Below are 21069 nucleotides of genomic sequence, written 5' to 3'. Positions count from 1 at the left end.
GTAACAACACTTTTTTCATATGTTTTTCAAGGCGCTAAAAAAGCGTTTGTCATGGAATGTCATACAGTTTGAATGAGATAAAAGCTCATCACTGTGGAAACAACTTGCATTTGAGAAATGAAAAGTTCGATGACAGAGAAGCCACTCTACAGCCGATATGTCTGATGACCAACAGCGAAACATGTCACACAATGGTGGTTCTGTGGGTTTGAATCTTCGGCTTTCCTTTTTTACTAGCAAAAAGTCATCGGTCATTAGTAAGTTCGACTCTAACGAGAAATTATTTAAAAATTTAAATATTTTTTTGGCACAAATGCAGTTTAAGAACACTTCTCAGATCGTCATTGTTTGCAGCATGTTGTCCTGTCGAACCTTTTTACGTCGGTAATTTTTTTCGGGGAAAAGTTCATATTTCCTGAGATAATGTCCCAAAATTTCTAAGTAACCCTTTCGGCACCAACTCAAATGACTGCTGAGCACAAATACTTACAAATTAAGTATCCGATTCGGCTGAAACATTGCACATAGAAAAATTTATTTCAAACGTACATCAAGTTCCAAGAAGGGCTATTTTGAAAAACAAATTCGGGTACCTCCCTCAAGTTCAACATGTTTGCTTAAGTTTAGTGTAAGATCTGTCCGAGAATCATTTGCAATTTTTTAACGGAAGTGCTCTTTGTGGTCTTATTTATTGTCATATGATGTTTTTCGTAGGCATGGCCATGCGTCCTAACATAATGGTCCACATGATCTAAAAAATTCTACGGTGACCACCTAAAATGCCTGAAGGAAACAAAAATTATCGAAAGAAGTGATTAAATAATACGATATGCAAATGTGAAGCAAGTAGTAATTTACGACAGTATAATTTTTCAGTGGTTCGGAGCCACTGTGGTGCAGTTGTTAGCACGTTCGCCTGGCATTCAGCAGGTCTGCGATTCAATCTGGGACGAGAACATCAAAATTGTCGAAGGTGGTAAATCTCCTCAGTTTAATGTGACCTTTCAGCCATGAAAAACTTCTTTACAAGTGTTGTCATAAGACACGCCACACATTGGTTCAGAATCGTTTTTTCCTGGTCAAAACTCTGTAACTTTTGAAAAGATAGATATATCTTAATTTTTTGTTGTTCGACAGAACATTCGAATTCGGCCTGGTAGTTGCCAAGGAATTCAAGTCAAAGTTAAAAATATGAGTTTGTTCATATTTTGCATCAAAAACCTGCCTAAACTTGCGTAAACCTCAACCGTACTTGCAATTTCCCGCCGATCAGACTACCATTGCGATCTATAGAGCCGCTACAAAATTGGATACAAATTTCGTTTTTGGTTCATTTCTGCTTACTTACTTAACTGGCCCATTACAGAACATTTGTTCCATAGACCGAACTAAGAAAATATCTCCAATTCTCTCTGTTTAGTGCTTCGCTTTCTGGAATACCGCGCCTTGTCATCTCTTCATCCATTTGTTTGCGCCATCTGTTCTTTGGCCTGCCAATTCTGCGTGCACCGCCATGTGGCTCGAATTTATACGCCTTTTTAGCTAGCTCATCATCGCTCATTCTTATTATATGGCCTAGACAACGCAATCGCTGCATCTCGATACGTTTAACTATATTGATGTCGTTGTATAGCAGATGCAGCTCGTTGTTCATACGACGTCGATATTCACAGTCAACGCAGATAGGTCCGTAGATCTTTTGAAAAAAAAAATTCTCTTAAACACGCCAAGCACTGCCTTATCTGCTTGGTAGTATCAGTGTTTTTTAAAGTGTTATTTTTGTTTGACGAGTTGTGGCTTTGTTTTTGAAGTGCTTACTTAAGCCAAAGTAGCATCTGTTGGCCAATACAATTCTTCTTTTTATTTCACAACTGATGTCGTTGTTGTGTTTACGGCGGTGCCGAGGTATACGAAGTCCTTTACTACCTCAAAATTATAGGAACCAACTTCAAAATTTGGTCCGATCTCAGTGGACACATTGCACGTCGACACCATCAACTTGGTCTTCTCGCCGTTTACCGCCAGACCCACTTTAGCAGATTCTCCTTCGACCTTCATAAAGGTATAGGTTACTTCTTTTATTGATCGTCCCATGATGTCTATATTATCAGCATAAGCAAGTAACATGTGGCTATTGGTATAGATTGTGCCAATTCTTTTGACGTTTGCCTCTCGTATAACCTTTTCTAGCAGGATTTTAAAAAGATCACACGAATGGCTGTCTCCTTGCGTGAAACCTCTTTTGGTACAAAACTCTTCGGAGAGGTTCTTTCCTGTTTTAACTGAAGATCTTGTGTCAGTTAGAGTAATTTTACAAAGCCGAATGAGCTTTGCGGGGATACCAAATTCAGACATGGCTTGGAATACCTTTGAACGTAGCGGGCTGTCGACGGCTGCTTTATAGTCGACAAAAATGTGGTAGGTGTCTCCAGGATTTGCCGCAGGGTAAATATCTGGTCAATGGTGGACTTGCCAGGTCTAAAGCCACATTGGTATGGTCCAATTATTTCGTAGACCATGGGCTTTAGTCGTTAGCACAATATCCCTGACAATGTATTTTATGATCCTTATTTCAATATGTTTCAAACCTTCGAGTAAAAAACAGCACATAATATCCTACCCATTTGGTGGTATAAAGTAAAAACATCAGCACGTACAAAGTCTGGACGAAACTTCGTTGGTGAGTTATCGTGTGCACTAACCATCCATACAGAAGGATGAACGGACAGGCTAGATGGATTTCAAATAAATTATGCAGCCCTTGGTTATATGATGTCACAAATTAACTGGATCAACAAGTCAGCTTTCTTCAAGAAAATATTGTCAGCCTTTATAACGCTACCGTTCCCATAAAATATAAAAGGCAGACTTCAAATAACAAACCCAGGTTCAATTCTAGAATTAAAAAACATATAGAAGATAGGGATCTAGCTTATTCTAGATGGAAGCGGTTCAAAATGCCGGAGTTATTTGAGGAATTTCTATATCCACGAAGTAAAGCTAATCGTTTAATCAATGCGGCGAAAAGAGAATATTACGCTTTGAAACTCAGATCAGATATTGCCTCGAAAAGAAAGTGGAACATCATTCGTGATATTGGTATTGGAAAATGTAAGTTTTACACCAATTTTGGATTTGGATGATCTAAATAAGACATTTATGTATAGACATATGTTCCTACTGTACCTGCAAAACCCTCCTTCTATGCACCTATTAATGCATACACGGATAACCCAGTATACGGTACAGGTTTTGAATTTAGATGTGTATCTCAAGACGAAGGATTGAACTTTTTTCACGTGTGAAGTCAAATGCTATTGGCCTTGATGGCATTGACCCAAAGTTTGTGCACATTTTACTTCCTGACCTGATACCTTATTTTACACATCTATTCAATAGTATATTAACCTAAAGCGGTGTACCCAACCATATGGAAACATGCAAAAATTATTCCAATTCCATAGTCAAATGTCGAATTCCGTTCCATATCTATTCTTTGTTATTTATCCAATGTCTTTCAGTAGATTTTGCATTTTCAAATGAATGAGTACCTCCATAATGAGTCCTTGCTGACCGATATCCAATCCGGTTTTCGTCCAGGCCATAGTTGTGTTAGCGCCTTACTTGAAGTGTCAGAATCCGTAAGAAGTGATATCGATGATAATAAAGTAACCTTTTTAGTACTACTTGATCACTCCAAGGGTTTTGATTCTGTCGACCATTCACTCCTATGCATGAAGCTCAGACGTGTTTTTAATTTTTCATCTACGAGTACTGCGTCAAAACTTCTTATGTCCTTCCTTCGAGACCGACTTCAATCAGTATATGTGGAACACTCACAATCAAAGCCTTTACCAGTACTTAAGGGAGTCCCGCAAGGCTCAATAATAGGACCATTGTTGTTTTCTTTGTACGCAAATGATTTATTTACCCCTACAACTTACCCATAGTAAAATTGTTATGCAGACGATGTCCAAATATTTATAAGAGACTTCATTGAAAATGCTAAGGATTGCATTTACAAACTAATGTTTCCAAGTGGGCATCGGCAAATGGGTTACTTTTAAATCCTCAAAAATAAAAAAGTCTTGTCATTCACAAAAATAAAATTTTTCTCTTCAGAATACTGATGTTCACATAAACCAACAATGAGTCGCTGTTGTATCCAATGCAAAAAACTTGGGTGTCATTTTTAACAGCTCATTAAGTTGGTTTGACCATGTTAATACTGCGGAAGCACTAACTTTTGCAAAATTGCGTGCATTATGGGCGACACAACCATTTACGCCTTTTAAAGTCCGTTTACTACTGGCTAAAACTTATCTAGTGCCCGGTCTAATTTATGGGTGTGAAAAGAACCCAACATATTTCGCGTTTTGCGAAATCACTCTACTGCTGCACTTTTAACACATATCTGGGAATAAGAACCTTAACATTCATAACTTACATAACATTTTTAGAAAGCAACCCCCAAAAATCTTTTCTATAAATTAAGTTTCAATCGTTCCAGAAGAGGTAGACGACTAACCCCCCCCCCATTCGGCAGAACTTAGTATCTGATTGGCATTTCTACATCTTTGCGATACGTCTTTGGAATACTCTTCCATATGACATTCAAAATATCAGTAGAGCTTTTCTCTTTAAAAAACGGATTTTCAGTCTTTTATCAAGACTGATTGATAGGAACAATGTACCCTTGAGTCGCTCAAGTGAATGATAAGGATCTCTAGTCTATTGATACAGATACTGTTTCAATAGCCTCTTAAATAAAAAGCCGTGAATACAATACTTGCTGCCTCCATCAAGTTTTAGGCTAACAAACGTAATCTGTTTTTGGCTTTCCTCCAATAAGTGAAAGAGTTTTTTTCAATAAATCACTTTTGTGTCTCTTTTATGGCTTTTGTTTTGGTCCTTATAACAGATTATTGCTTAACAGAGGAACATACATACACACTAACATTGATGTTACGTTGTTGTTGAGCAATGTATACATTCATCTTCTCTCCTCTCCCCCTTTTAAGAAAATAACTTTTGATATATGTATGTATACATATTTATAAGCACAGAAGAATACATCCTTCAACCTATTGAATTGATATATCAGCTTATTTGAACGGGGAGTATGTGTGTGTGCGCGCATTTTGACCTTTGAAAATTGTTTCCCCCTTAAGCTGAAATGGGATTTATTTATACCACATTTGGTGTTGATATATCACAAAGCATTCAATGTTCTTAAAATGGTCTTGAGCCGCAACAGCTTATGAGTGGGGAATTTCATCGTTATTGAAAATCATAATCTTCTTACAACGACTTGTTTTTGTTTATCTTATCTCTCTTACAGGCGCTTGCGAATATGGTCTATCGAATTCATTCCAAATAATGGAGTTGGTCTCTGGCGTTGGTCCACTTATTTATGCCGGCTGTTTTGATGCTACACTTTCATCGGCCTTGGTCAGTTTGGTATCGGCACGCAAAGTATTCCAGGTAAATTGTTTTCTATAAAAAATATTTTTCTGTTTTGTTTGTTGTTATACTGATTTGAGTTTTAAGCAGCTTTTTGACATTGACTTAACCTAAGCCTGCATTTAATTAAAACTTTTATCTTTAAATTTAACACAAAAATATGATTTTATTTTGTTTTTCATGTTTTTGTTTTTTTCGTTTCAGGCTTTGTACAAAGTTGAACTTTATCCAAAGTTTGTGTGGTTTGCCAAGGGTTTTGGCAAAAATAATGAGCCTGTTCGTGGCTATGTTCTCACATTTGTTATTGCTGTGGCGTAAGTCTTAACTTGTTTTGAGTGTTCCTTTTATTTCATTTTGATCTTTAGTCCTTGCCAAAGAAATAACTAAACTTCTTATAAAATGCCAATGTAAGCATTGTTATTATTTTTTTTGTTTACTTTTGTTTTTTCTTTGGTTTTCGTATCTTTGATGTTATTCCTGTGCTTTCTAACAACTTGTTGGGATATGTTGTCGCTGCATGACTGCCTTCCCGCCGCCTTCCAGCCTGTTTGTCTGCCTGCCAACCCGTCATTGGTGATTTGAGTTTCATTTTAATTGGCGAACTAGCTCCTCTCATATCGAATTTCTTCTTGGCCGCCTACATGTTAATCAACTTCAGTACATTCCATGCCAGTTTTAAGTACATAACCAACCTTTTTTTATGTATGCATATATGCATATGTACATAAAATAAATAAATAAAAATTACTGATCAGGATAATAATGTGCAACACAAAATGTGTAAATAAATTGCAGTAATTTATCCTGAAACTTCATATCGACGAGTATGTGCAGCTTGTCGAAAAGACAATGATTTCGCCATATGTCGCGAATATAGCCAACTGCGGGTGTGCACAGAAACTTTCATTTCCCTTAAATTCCAATTTATCATGAATATATGAGGACGAGGAAATAAATATATAACCAGTAGTAAATTATCAGTCTGCTTCAGGAACGTATTCTGGCCCTTTTTTGGGGCCCGGACCCACGGAGTTAAGAAATTTCATACATTTTTTAACATTTTGCTTTCAACAAGTCTAGGTTGTTACTTGGTTTAGTGGTCACTTGCTGAAGTCTTACACGCCCCAAACACAAAGGGAAACAATTTGACCTAACAAATTCAAATTCGCCGTTAACACTACCGTATTAATACGACCAAACTGTCTCTCAAATATGTTTGGACGAAATCCGATTCAGACAATTTAGAGTCGATTTAGTACTGTCTGCCTGTGTGGCTGGTGCTCACGACAACTCTCGAACAGATCAACTAATTTGGTTCGAGTAATATTTTGATGAAACTTAGATCAAGTTCGAGGATGGCCATATCAGTCCAGTGTGATTTGCTCCCAACTTTGCTTATCATTAGACAGCGGAACCCTATGCAAATGCATATATGGTTGGGATGGTCGTAGAGAAAATCTGATTATATCACAAAATAAAACGAATTAGGCCCAGAAATTTTTGCATATTTGCATAATATGAGCATATGCAAAACGATATGCAAAAATATATACAAGGATTTGTGGTCTAAAAATCCCACCCAAATGGCTGAAATGTGGTATTAAGTCTTTGTTAGGGGTATGAAACTTTACACCTGAAATTTGTCCGCATGTGTCCACGTCTTCATATAGTCCCCATAGAACGGTACCTCCCGATTTCCGATATTTTGAAGGTTGTGGCCTCAACATCACACTTAAATAACTGACATTTTGTATAAAGTCTTCGTTGGGAGTATAAAACTTTCCACCTGCAATTTGTCAGTATAGGTCCACGTCTTCATATAGGCCCCATAGAACGGTAACTCCCGATTTTCGGTATTTTGAAAGTTGTAGCTTCAATATCCAACCGAAACGACTGAAATTTGGTATTTGGTCTTCGTTGGGTGTATAAAACTTTCCACCTGAAATTTCTCGGTATGGGTTCACGTCTTCATATAGACCCCATAGAACCGTACCTCTGGATTTCTGGTATTTTGAAGGTTGTGTCCGCCAAAATGGCTGAAATTTGGTATTAAGTCTTCCTTGGGGGTAAACAACTTTCCACCTAAAATTTGTCGGTTTAGGTTCTGGCCATCATATAGCCCCCATAGAACGATACCTCCCGATTTTCGGTATTTTAAAGGTTGGGGCTGTGGTTATACATTTCTCTATTTTATTGACTTGTCTGAAAAGAATTTTAAATAGAAAAATTGTACATACAAACATTTTTGTACCTATTATTGAAATATTTGTTGCCTAAAAAAATATTTAAAATGCATAAATTTTGCATATGCAAAAATTTATCCATTTTGCATAATTTTGCTTATCCAATATCGTACGGTGACCAACATAAATGACTTGTAATAATTGTTCCCACAAACATACCAGTAGGTAAAAAGGAGACTTCCTTCATATCAATGAGTGCACCAGGATTTATATTAGCCCAAAAATATTGGACCAACTTTCACAGAATCCCAACGGCGCCCAGGTGTTCAGAATAATTGTTTCTGGTCAAAACTCTGTAACTTTTATGGATAAAGCTATTTTCATAATTTTTTAGTTCGACATATTACTCATTCAGCTTTTCGAAACATTAAAGCTGAAAACACATCCAACGTTTGAGTAAAGTATTGTGTCGTATATGGTAGAAGAGTAAAGAAAAGTTGAAACTTGGCAGCACATTTAAAATTTTGCATCAAAATATGAGTGTTTTTGAGTTTTTTCATGGGTTCCAATCATGGTAGAACAAATAAAGTAAAGTAAATACTACAACAAATACAACTCAACAACCACATAGACATTTGTTTTTGTTTGTAACGTTAGTGTCACCGGTATTTGTAAACAAAACAAGGATATGTCTATAAACAAGTGAGCCAAGGCTATAGTCGGGTCGGGGCCGACTATGTGATACCCTACACCACTACCCATGTTCATAAGCTTTTGACTAATAAAATTCAAAATATTAAAATTGGGATAGCTTAGCGCCCTGTCTCTGAATGTCTTCATTAACACAGGTAAATTTTTTTGAAACGCATTTAAGTGCATCGGCAGTACAACCCAAATAAAAAATGGAAAAGTAGGATGTATGCCAACCACCAATAGGCTTCTTTCTCTGTTAGACCCCCATCAACCCCCAAAATTTCCGATCAAAATTTCGTAGTGTGATTGCACAAAAATGGAAAAAAGGGATGCCGACTATTGCGATATTTCTGTTGTTTGACCACCTATGACAACCTACTTCACATCGTTGTAAAGGTGATATTTTCTACTTTCCTTGCCAGATTTTGCTTTCGATATACCTCCTACAGAAGGGAGATATTAACTTTGAAATAAAACATAGGTCTTTTTTCCAAATATTTTTTTCACATTCCGACCCCTGAATAATATCCGACCATTATCAAAAATCAAAAGGTTTTTTCCTCTGTGGTACCCCCAATAACACCCAAAATTTCGTGACGATCCAATTAAAATTGCGACCTGTAGCGTGATTTCCAAAAAAGTGGAAAAATGGGATGTATTACCGACTATTGCGATATCTCTGTTATTTGGATACCTACGCCAACCTGCTTTACATCATTGTAATGATGGGATTTTTTACTTTCATTGTCAGACTTTGCTTTTGGAAGGTCCCGAACCAAAGCTGTGATATTCGTCATTATTATTAAAATCGCAAAAATAAAATGTTGGGTTCTATTAGCGGCTATTGCGATATCTTCGTTGTTTGACCACCTACGACAACCTACGTAACATCGTTGCAAAGGTGATATTTTCCACTTTCATTAGCAGGTTTTGCTTTTGATATACCCCTTTTAGAAGCGGAGATATTCGCTTTGAAATAAAACGTTGACTTTTTCTCCAAATAAGTTTTTTCCCATTCCGACCCCTGAATATTATCCCACCATCACCAAAATCAATAGGCTTCTTTCTCTGTAGGATCCCCATTAACCCCCAAAATTTCGTGACAATCCGATCAAAATTGCTACCTGTAGCGTGATTACAAAAAAAAATTAAAAAAATGGGATGTATTGCCGACTATTGTGATATCTCCGTTATGTGGCCACCTACGCCAACCTACTTTGCATCACTGTAAAGATGGTATTTTCTACTTTCATAGTCGGGCTTTGTTTTTGGAACATCCCCAACCGAAGCTGTGATATTCGTCATTATTATTAAAATCGCAAAAATAAAATGTTGGGTTCTATTAGCGGCTATTGCGATATATTCGTTGTTTGATCACCTACGATAACCTATTTTACATAATTAGAAAGGCGATATTTTCTACTTTCATGGCCCCATATTGAAGCTGAGATATTCGCTTAGAAAAAAAACGTTGTATTTTTCTCCAAATAAGTTTTTTGCCCATTACGACCCCTAAATATTATCCGACCAACACCAAAATAGGCTTCTTCATCTGTGTGACCCATTAACCCTCAAAATTTCATGACGATCCGATCAAAATTGCGACCTGTAGCGTGATTTCCAAAAAAGTGGAAAAATGGGATGTATTACCGACTATTGCGAAATCTCCGTTATTTGGTCACCTACGCCGACCTAGTTTACATCATTGTAAAGATCCCAACCAAAGCTGTGATAATCGCCATTATAATTAAAATCGCAAAAATGAAAATTTGGGTTTTATTTGCGACTATTGTGATATCTTCGTTGTTTGATCACCTACGAGAACCTACTTTACATCATTAGAAAGGTGATATTTTCTACTTTTATTGTCAACATCCAAAATTTCGTGACGATCCGATCAAAATTGCGACCTGTAGCGTGATTACAAGGTTTAGATAGACAGACAGACGGACGGACTGACGGACGGACACACATAGCCAGATCGACTCAGCTCGTCGAGACATTCATTTAGGTATACATATACAAGTATGGGTCTACGACCATTATTTCGATGCGTTACAAACTTTTTGACCAAAACCAACTTATAATACCCTCCCCACATAGTGGTGTAGGGTATAATTATTGGAATTTAAAAAAAAAAAACTAATTTTTTTCACATTTGATTGAATATTTTGAAAAACATGAATGAAAATTCGTTACATTTTCAATTTGAATGTTTCCGTATCATTCCACAAAATGCATAATTTCATGCAGAAAGTAGAATTCTTACTAAAATGTGCGGAGTCGCTAAAAATTCATTGAAAAAGGAGAAGCTGTTTCAATATTTTTGTTTTGAAATCAAAAAAGCACATGTTTATTCGGGCTTTATTTGTTCAAATTTAACCAAATACCACACATTTGAAGTGTTGTTATAGTGTGGGACATGTCGTTCGGACTTGGAGGAGGTTACATTCATCGATATGAAGAATTCTTTATGAGAAATAGTTTTTTTTTCCAAATGCTATTTTTTTTCTTTAAAAATGTATATCCCTAATATACATCGAAAATAGAAATAAATATACAAAATGTCGTACGGAATTTGACACTAACTTTACAGCCCAGTTCAGTCAGCTGTTACCTTATATTGCTGTTACCTTATATTGTTCTACCATGGGTTCCAATCTATAAAAAGGTCAAACACCAATAAACAAAATATAAAAATACAGTTGAAAAAACAAGTAAAAAGGTGTCAGTCGGCTCCGCCGACAGATATATACCCTCAGCCAATGTGAAGTAAAACTTTCACCTACGGACAGATCGAGTGTATTTAAGGTCACTTCAGAATTGTGTGGACCTTTTTGGACATTTGAGCTTGCCGACAAAAATGTGGGTTTGGAATTAAATGCACTAAGACACAAATGTTGAACTTTTGTGGGGAGGTCCCTTTTGGGAGGACCGATATGCGCCATTTTAGAAGTTAAACTAAAGTTTAACAAAATATTAGAAGATCCAAAGTTTGAACCGAATTGGTTGCCCCATTCAAGTGATATCATCCTAGCAATTTAGTCACATTTTTTTAAATATTGGGGAGAAGTACTGGAAGTTGTGCACCGGGATTGCCCCATGAAACTATATAATTGTTCCACAAACACCCCAGATGGGACAAGGGAGACTTCTCTCATATCAATAAGTGCACGCCGATTCATATTGGCTCAATGATATGGGACCTATATTTTATTGCCGAGTCCGAACGACGTGTCCTACGACACCACTTGTAGAGAAGTTTTTCAGGACTTAAATACTCAGGAAATGTCGCCAGCATTACTGAGGGGGAATTTTGCCACCGTTGAAAATTGGATGTTGCTTGCCTGGGATTCGAACCGCAGACCTTCTGAGTGCAAGGCGGACGTGCTAACCACTGCACCACGGTGGCCCCCCAAACTAGGTTTGGATATAATATGACGAAAACCAAATGTTGGACAAAATCTGTTAAACAGTTCGAGAGTTATCGTGCTCTCCGACCGCCACATATGGTGACATAGGTTTTTTTACAACTTTCGGGGCTGTTTTCCCAAGAAATATGGACTTGCCCCAAAAAAAAAAAACTTTTACCGTCGTTATGGAGGTAGCGAATGTAAATCTCTTCAACAAAAATCAAAGTGATTCGAGAGGAGGTCTGAAAGTGAACTTATCCCAAATGTTGTGTGAGATGTACCACAAGGAATAGCCAAATATAGTCCATATTCGAACCTGATCTAAATCTGGTAGATATATTAGGATGTGTAAAGTATCGACCAACTTTGAACTTTTGTGTGGGAGGTACCTGAAGTAGTGGACCGATATGGCTTATCTTCGAACTTAAACTAAGTTTGAACAAAATATTACGAAGGCCAAATCTTGGACCGAATCGGCAGATCCGTTCGAGAGTAATCTTGCGCTTCCACAACTACACACGGTGTCATAGGGGTTGTTTGTAATTTTCAGGCTATTTTGTCAGGAAGTATGGGCTTGCCCCTGATAAAACTTGTACCGTCGTATGGGGGCCAGTGAATACAAGTTGTTACAACAAAAATCAAAGCAATTCGTGAGCTGGTCCTGAACTGAACTGAACTTTTCCGAAATTTTGTGTAGGAGGTACCGGAAGAAGTACATATTTGATCCTCATCTAAGTCTGGTAGACATTTCACGATGTGCAGAGTATGGACTAAATCGGTTACTCCCTTCAAGAGTTATCGTGCACATAAACTTTCCGAACATTTCCAACTTTTGTAGGGGAGGTACCTGAAGGATTTAACAAATATTACCCATCTTCGAACTTAAACTAAGTTTATGCAAAATATAACGATACCCAAAATTTGGTTCGAATCGGTTGATCCGTTCGAGAGTTATCGTGCGCACCAGCGAGCCAGACAGACGGACGGACATGGCTAAATCAACTCCAAATTGTCTGAAACGGATTTCGTCCGAACAAACTTAGGGTCTAAAACCATTATTTTGATGAGGCACATTTTGCCCGTATGAGTTATGGCTTTCATTCTGTTAGGTTTAAAACTGTTGTATGAAGACTATACCGAACGTGGCCTGATATGTTTCATTTTCAATTCTAAACAACCAAGGACTAATAGGATTCTATTCAGAAGTCCAAATAATGTGATCTCTCTCTGTTTAACATATGTATATAGTTTGTGGCAATATTGCATATAAAATCAACTAAAAAACTATTAAAGTAGCTTTATGTATCGCTATACAAAATTTTTAATATTCATGATTTTTTGTTAGATAAATAATATTGTTGCCTTAAGAAACTTTTGAATAAATTACCGCAGCTATTTTATTCTTCCTCAGGTACTAAAGTTTAGTAAAAGTCCAAATTTAGTGGAGTATGTGTGTGTCTTCACAATGTTGTGACATTAACTAAATGATATTAAATACAATACAAATATAAATAGAATGAATTATGAAAAGGTCATCAATAATGAATATTATTGATGAATATGGATATTAATGAATATTATTGATGAATATAAATATTAATGAATATTATTGAATTTAAACACGATGATGAAACAGATGCTGTTGAAAAGTGGGATACTGTAGCAATATCCCCTTATGTCAGGTAATAATGAGCCAACCTGTTGGATAAATTAAAAATAAAGAGTTTTCATTTTATTTAAACGCACCAATGCCCATTTAGCCATGGGCCTACTTACAATATCCGGCATGCTGTGCTCTTTAAGCCTGGCAAATTGAAATACAAAGTCTTAGCATGTCAACAGTACCTCCAGCATTTTGTATTAAATTATCCTGAACAGTTCATAGCAGCATCAACAATTTGGCATCTTAAGAATATTTTATTGAATTTATGTGAGAAGGAAGATTAAACGTGCCTTGTGTGCAAACACCCCAAACAAGAACGCCAACAAGAACACGAAGATATTCTTCTCTGCTAATGTTCTTTAATTTATGTTAATATGTTCCCCCCTGCCCCTACTCCAACACTAATTTTCATTTCATTCCATTCCATTACTGTACTACAACATGTGGCTAAGTCTCCTGGGTGCTATTCTCTGTGTCGCAGTCTTGTTCTTGATATCATGGGCAACCGCCTTGATCACATTTGCTGTGGTATTGGCACTGAACATAATCGTAGCATATCGTAAGCCTGACGTAAATTGGGGCTCCACCACCCAGGCCCAAACGTACAAGAATGCTTTGATTTCTGTACAACAGTTGAACAACGTTGCGGAGCATATTAAAAATTATCGTCCGCAAATTTTGGTACTCTCTGGCCTGCCCAATACCCGTCCGGTGTTGGTCGATTTCCCTATATGCTAACCAAGAATTTGTCGTTGATGGTTTGCGGTCACGTCTTGCGTGGCAGTAGCTCACAACGTTATCGCAACTATTTACAGGAACGTGCCACCACTTGGTTCCGTAGACATCGTTATAAAGGTTTCTATTCATTAGTGGATGGTGAAGATTTTGAATCTGGATCCCGAACATTGATGCAGCTTAGTATAATGTTATTGTTATTATTTTTGCTTCTAATGGTGGTGACTTAGATGATGATGATGGTGTTTTGCGTAAATTAACCATTGTTTAATGATTTCTTTGAACTAAAAAAAAAAAAACAAATTAAATATGTAAGTGTGTGTGTGTAGTTAGTGGATATAATGGAAAATAAACTTTGTTAAACATCCCTTACATAGTTACACGCCTTACAAGGAAAACCAAGAACCTTACTTCTTGAAAGAAATTGCAATTTCATGATTATTTTTAGATGGATGTACTGATGTATGTAAATATGTATGTTGACACGGGCGAGAATAAGTAATTGCCAGACCAAACAAAACAAAAAACCTTTTGTCGCGTCAACACTTCTCATTGAAATGAAGAGCAATTCATACAATGAATGAATTCTGACATGTCACTTACAAGGACATGACATGTTCTCTATGGTAATACACATGTATTTATACATTCGCCATTGGGTGGAAAGAATGAAAATTTGTTTTGACAGCCTAACAAAGCAAACATTTAAAATGCGTGGATGTAAATAAAATCAAATGAAATATTTGCGACCATATCACAACTGACATCTCAACACCTGATATAAATATAAACACAGGACAAAGAAATCATATGGCAAGACAGCATGTGCCTATGGGTGAGGATTTGTCAAAAAAATTTAGCTTGGATTTTTTTAAGGGTCCATGGCGTGGATTTTTTAAAGGTCCATGGCGTGAATTTTTTAAAGTTACATGGCGTGGATTTTTTAAAGGTCCATGACGTGGATTTTTTAAAGTTACATGTCGTGGATTTTTTAAAGTTACATGGCGTGGATTTTTTAAAGTTACATGGCGTGGATTTTTTAAAGTTACATGGCGTGGATTTTTTAAAGGTCCATGGCGTGGATTTTTTAAAGGTCCATGGCGTGGATTTTTTAAAGGTCCATGGCGTGGATTTTTTAAAGGTCCATGGCGTGGATTTTTTAAAGGTCCATGGCGTGGATTTTTAAAGTTACATGGCGTGGATTTTTTAAAGTTACTTGGCGTGGATTTTTTAAAGTTACATGGCGTGGATTTTTTAAAGTTACATGGCGTGGATTTTTAAAGTTACATGGCGTGGATTTTTTAAAGTTACATGGCGTGGATTTTTTAAAGTTACATGGCGTCGATTTTTTAAAGTTACATGGCGTCGATTTTTTAAAGTTACATGGCGTGGATTTTTTAAAGTTACATGGCGTGGATTTTTTAAAGTTAAATGGCGTCGATTTTTTAAAGTTACATGGCGTGGATTTTTTAAAGTTACATGGCGTGGATTTTTTAAAGTTAAATGGCGTGGATTTTTTAAAGTTACATGGCGTGGATTTTTTAAAGTTACATGGCGTGGATTTTTTAAAGTTACATGGCGTGGATTTTTTAAAGTTACATGGCGTGGATTTTTTAAAGTTCCATGGCGTGGATTTTTTAAAGTTACATGGCGTGGATTTTTTAAAGTTACATGGCGTGGATTTTTTAAAGTTACATGGCGTGGATTTTTTAAAGTTACATGGCGTGGATTTTTTAAAGTTACATGGCGTGGATTTTTTAAAGTTACATGGCGTGGATTTTTTAAAGTTACATGGCGTGGATTTTTTAAAGTTACATGGCGTGGATTTTTTAAAGTTACATGGCGTGGATTTTTTAAAGTTACATGGCGTGGATTTTTTAAAGTTACATGGCGTGGATTTTTTAAAGTTACATGGCGTGGATTTTTTAAAGTTACATGGCGTGGATTTTTTAAAGTTACATGGCGTGGATTTTTTAAAGTTACATGGCGTGGATTTTTTAAAGTTACATGGCGTGGATTTTTTAAAGTTACATGGCGTGGATTTTTTAAAGTTACATGGCGTGGATTTTTTAAAGTTACATGGCGTGGATTTTTTAAAGTTACATGGCGTGGATTTTTTAAAGTTACATGGCGTGGATTTTTTAAAGTTACATGGCGTGGATTTTTTAAAGTTACATGGCGTGGATTTTTTAAAGTTACATGGCGTGGATTTTTAAAGTTACATGGCGTGGATTTTTTAAAGTTACATGGCGTGGATTTTTTAAAGTTACATGGCGTGGATTTTTTAAAGTTACATGGCGTGGATTTTTTAAAGTTACATGGCGTGGATTTTTTAAAGTTACATGGCGTGGACTTTTTAAAGTTACATGGCGTGGATTTTTTAAAGTTACATGGCGTGGACTTTTTAAAGTTACATGGCGTGGATTTTTTAAAGTTACATGGCGTGGATTTTTTAAAGTTACATGGCTTGGATTTTTTAAAGTTACATGGCGTGGATTTTTTAAAGTTACATGGCGTGGATTTTTTAAAGTTACATGGCGTGGATTTTTTAAAGTTACATGGCGTGGATTTTTTAAAGTTACATGGCGTGGATTTTTTAAAGTTACATGGCGTGGATTTTTTAAAGTTACATGGCGTGGATTTTTTAAAGTTACATGGCGTGGATTTTTTAAAGTTACATGGCGTGGATTTTTTAAAGTTACATGGCGTGGATTTTTTAAAGTTACATGGCGTGGATTTTTTAAAGTTACATGGCGTGGATTTTTTAAAGTTACATGGCGTGGATTTTTTAAAGTTACATGGCGTGGATTTTTTAAAGTTACATGGCGTGGATTTTTTAAAGTTACATGGCGTGGACTTTTTAAAGTTACATGGCGTGGATTTTTTAAAGTTACATGGCGTGGATTTTTTAAAGTTACATGGCGTGGATTTTTTAAAGTTACATGGCGTGGATTTTTTAAAGTTACATGGCGTGGATTTTTTAAAGTTACATGGCGTGGATTTTTTAAAGTTACATGGCGTGGATTTTTTAAAGTTACATGGCGTGGATTTTTTAAAGTTACATGGCGTGGATTTTTTAAAGTTACATGGCGTGGATTTTTTAAAGTTACATGGCGTGGACTTTTTAAAGTTACATGGCGTGGATTTTTTAAAGTTACATGGCGTGGATTTTTTAAAGTTACATGGCGTGGATTTTTTAAAGTTACATGGCGTGGATTTTTTAAAGTTACATGGCGTGGATTTTTTAAAGTTACATGGCGTGGATTTTTTAAAGTTACATGGCGTGGATTTTTTAAAGTTACATGGCGTGGATTTTTTAAAGTTACATGGCGTGGATTTTTTAAAGTTACATGGCGTGGATTTTTTAAAGTTACATGGCGTGGATTTTTTAAAGTTACATGGCGTGGATTTTTTAAAGTTACATGGCGTGGATTTTTTAAAGTTACATGGCGTGGATTTTTTAAAGTTACATGGCGTGGACTTTTTAAAGTTACATGGCGTGGATTTTTTAAAGTTACATGGCGTGGATTTTTTAAAGTTACATGGCGTGGATTTTTTAAAGTTACATGGCGTGGATTTTTTAAAGTTACATGGCTTGGATTTTTTAAAGTTACATGGCGTGGATTTTTTAAAGTTACATGGCGTGGATTTTTTAAAGTTACATGGCGTGGATTTTTTAAAGTTACATGGCGTGGATTTTTTAAAGTTACATGGCGTGGATTTTTTAAAGTTACATGGCGTGGATTTTTTAAAGTTACATGGCGTGGATTTTTTAAAGTTACATGGCGTGGATTTTTTAAAGTTACATGGCGTGGATTTTTTAAAGTTACATGGCGTGGATTTTTTAAAGTTACATGGCGTGGATTTTTTAAAGTTACATGGCTTGGATTTTTTAAAGTTACATGGCGTGGATTTTTTAAAGTTACATGGCGTGGATTTTTTAAAGTTACATGGCGTGGATTTTTTAAAGTTACATGGCGTGGATTTTTTAAAGTTACATGGCTTGGATTTTTTAAAGTTACATGGCGTGGATTTTTTAAAGTTACATGGCGTGGATTTTTTAAAGTTACATGGCGTGGATTTTTTAAAGTTACATGGCTTGGATTTTTTAAAGTTACATGGCGTGGATTTTTTAAAGTTACATGGCGTGGATTTTTTAAAGTTACATGGCGTGGATTTTTTAAAGTTACATGGCGTGGATTTTTTAAAGTTACATGGCGTGGATTTTTTAAAGTTACATGGCGTGGATTTTTTAAAGTTACATGGCGTGGACTTTTTAAAGTTACATGGCGTGGATTTTTTAAAGTTACATGGCGTGGATTTTTTAAAGTTACATGGCGTGGATTTTTTAAAGTTACATGGCGTGGATTTTTTAAAGTTACATGGCTTGGATTTTTTAAAGTTACATGGCGTGGATTTTTTAAAGTTACATGGCGTGGATTTTTTAAAGTTACATGGCGTGGATTTTTTAAAGTTACATGGCGTGGATTTTTTAAAGTTACATGGCGTGGATTTTTTAAAGTTACATGGCGTGGATTTTTTAAAGTTACATGGCGTGGATTTTTTAAAGTTACATGGCTTGGATTTTTTAAAGTTACATGGCGTGGATTTTTTAAAGTTACATGGCGTGGATTTTTTAAAGTTACATGGCGTGGATTTTTTAAAGTTACATGGCGTGGATTTTTTAAAGTTACATGGCTTGGATTTTTTAAAGTTACATGGCGTGGATTTTTTAAAGTTACATGGCGTGGATTTTTTAAAGTTACATGGCGTGGATTTTTTAAAGTTACATGGCGTGGATTTTTTAAAGTTACATGGCGTGGATTTTTTAAAGTTACATGGCTTGGATTTTTTAAAGTTACATGGCGTGGATTTTTTAAAGTTACATGGCGTGGATTTTTTAAAGTTACATGGCGTGGATTTTTTAAAGTTACATGGCGTGGATTTTTTAAAGTTACATGGCGTGGTTTTTTAAAGTTACATGGCGTGGATTTTTTAAAGTTACATGGCGTGGATTTTTTAAAGTTACATGGCGTGGATTTTTTAAAGTTACATGGCGTGGATTTTTTAAAGTTACATGGCGTGGATTTTTTAAAGTTACATGGCGTGGATTTTTTAAAGTTACATGGCGTGGATTTTTTAAAGTTACATGGCGTGGATTTTTTAAAGTTACATGGCGTGGACTTTTTAAAGTTACATGGCGTGGATTTTTTAAAGTTACATGGCGTGGATTTTTTAAAGTTACATGGCGTGGATTTTTTAAAGTTACATGGCGTGGATTTTTTAAAGTTACATGGCTTGGATTTTTTAAAGTTACATGGCGTGGATTTTTTAAAGTTACATGGCGTGGATTTTTTAAAGTTACATGGCGTGGATTTTTTAAAGTTACATGGCGTGGATTTTTTAAAGTTACATGGCGTGGATTTTTTAAAGTTACATGGCGTGGATTTTTTAAAGTTACATGGCGTGGATTTTTTAAAGTTACATGGCTTGGATTTTTTAAAGTTACATGGCGTGGATTTTTTAAAGTTACATGGCGTGGATTTTTTAAAGTTACATGGCGTGGATTTTTTAAAGTTACATGGCGTGGATTTTTTAAAGTTACATGGCTTGGATTTTTTAAAGTTACATGGCGTGGATTTTTTAAAGTTACATGGCGTGGATTTTTTAAAGTTACATGGCGTGGATTTTTTAAAGTTACATGGCGTGGATTTTTTAAAGTTACATGGCGTGGATTTTTTAAAGTTACATGGCTTGGATTTTTTAAAGTTACATGGCGTGGATTTTTTAAAGTTACATGGCGTGGATTTTTTAAAGTTACATGGCGTGGATTTTTTAAAGTTACATGGCGTGGATTTTTTAAAGTTACATGGCGTGGTTTTTTAAAGTTACATGGCGTGGATTTTTTAAAGTTACATGGCGTGGATTTTTTAAAGTTACATGGCGTGGATTTTTTAAAGTTACATGGCGTGGATTTTTTAAAGTTACATGGCGTGGATTTTTTAAAGTTACATGGCGTGGATTTTTTAAACTTACATGGCGTGAATTTTTTAAAGTTACATGGCGTGGATTTTTTAAACTTACATGGCGTGGATTTTTTAAACTTACATGGCGTGGATTTTTTAAACTTACATGGCGTGGATTTTTTAAACTTACATGGCGTGGATTTTTTAAACTTACATGGCGTGGATTTTTTAAAGTTACATGGCGTGGATTTTTTAAAGTTACATGGCGTGGATTTTTTAAACTTACATGGCGTGGATTTTTTAAAGTTACATGGCGTGGATTTTTTAAAGTTACATGGCGTGGATTTTTTAAAGTTACATGGCGTGGATTTTTTAAAGTTACATGGCGTGGATTTTTTAAAGTTACATGGCGTGGATTTTTTAAAGTTACATGGCGTGGATTTTTTAAAGTTACATGGCGTGGATTTTTTAAAGTTACATGGCGTGGATTTTTTAAAGTTACATGGCGTGGATTTTTTAAAGTTACATGGCGTGGATTTTTTAAAGTTACATGGCGTGGATTTTTTAAAGTTACATGGCGTGGATTTTTTAAAGTTACATGGCGTGGATTTTTTAAAGTTACATGGCGTGGATTTTTTAAAGTTACATGGCGTGGATTTTTTAAAGTTACATGGCGTGGATTTTTTAAAGTTACATGGCGTGGATTTTTTAAAGTTACATGGCGTGGATTTTTTAAAGTTACATGGCGTGGATTTTTTAAAGTTACATGGCGTGGATTTTTTAAAGTTACATGGCGTGGATTTTTTAAAGTTACATGGCGTGGATTTTTTAAAGTTACATGGCGTGGATTTTTTAAAGTTACATGGCGTGGATTTTTTAAAGTTACATGGCGTGGATTTTTTAAAGTTACATGGCGTGGATTTTTTAAAGTTACATGGCGTGGATTTTTTAAA

The 21069-nt window shown here is 35.8% G+C and overlaps 1 pseudogene; it reads left to right on the top strand.

The window, feature by feature from the left end:
• LOC141401837 (bumetanide-sensitive sodium-(potassium)-chloride cotransporter-like) overlaps window positions 1–21069 on the top strand; it is a 155515-nt pseudogene that overhangs the window by 20643 nt on the left and 113803 nt on the right.

This window comes from Musca autumnalis, unplaced genomic scaffold (assembly GCF_047663935.1).
Source record: "Musca autumnalis isolate F117 unplaced genomic scaffold, ASM4766393v1 scaffold_4, whole genome shotgun sequence".
Lineage (NCBI taxonomy): Eukaryota > Metazoa > Arthropoda > Insecta > Diptera > Muscidae > Musca > Musca autumnalis.
Note: the sequence above shows the minus strand (reverse complement) of the source record. Positions and strands in the feature narration are given on the sequence as shown.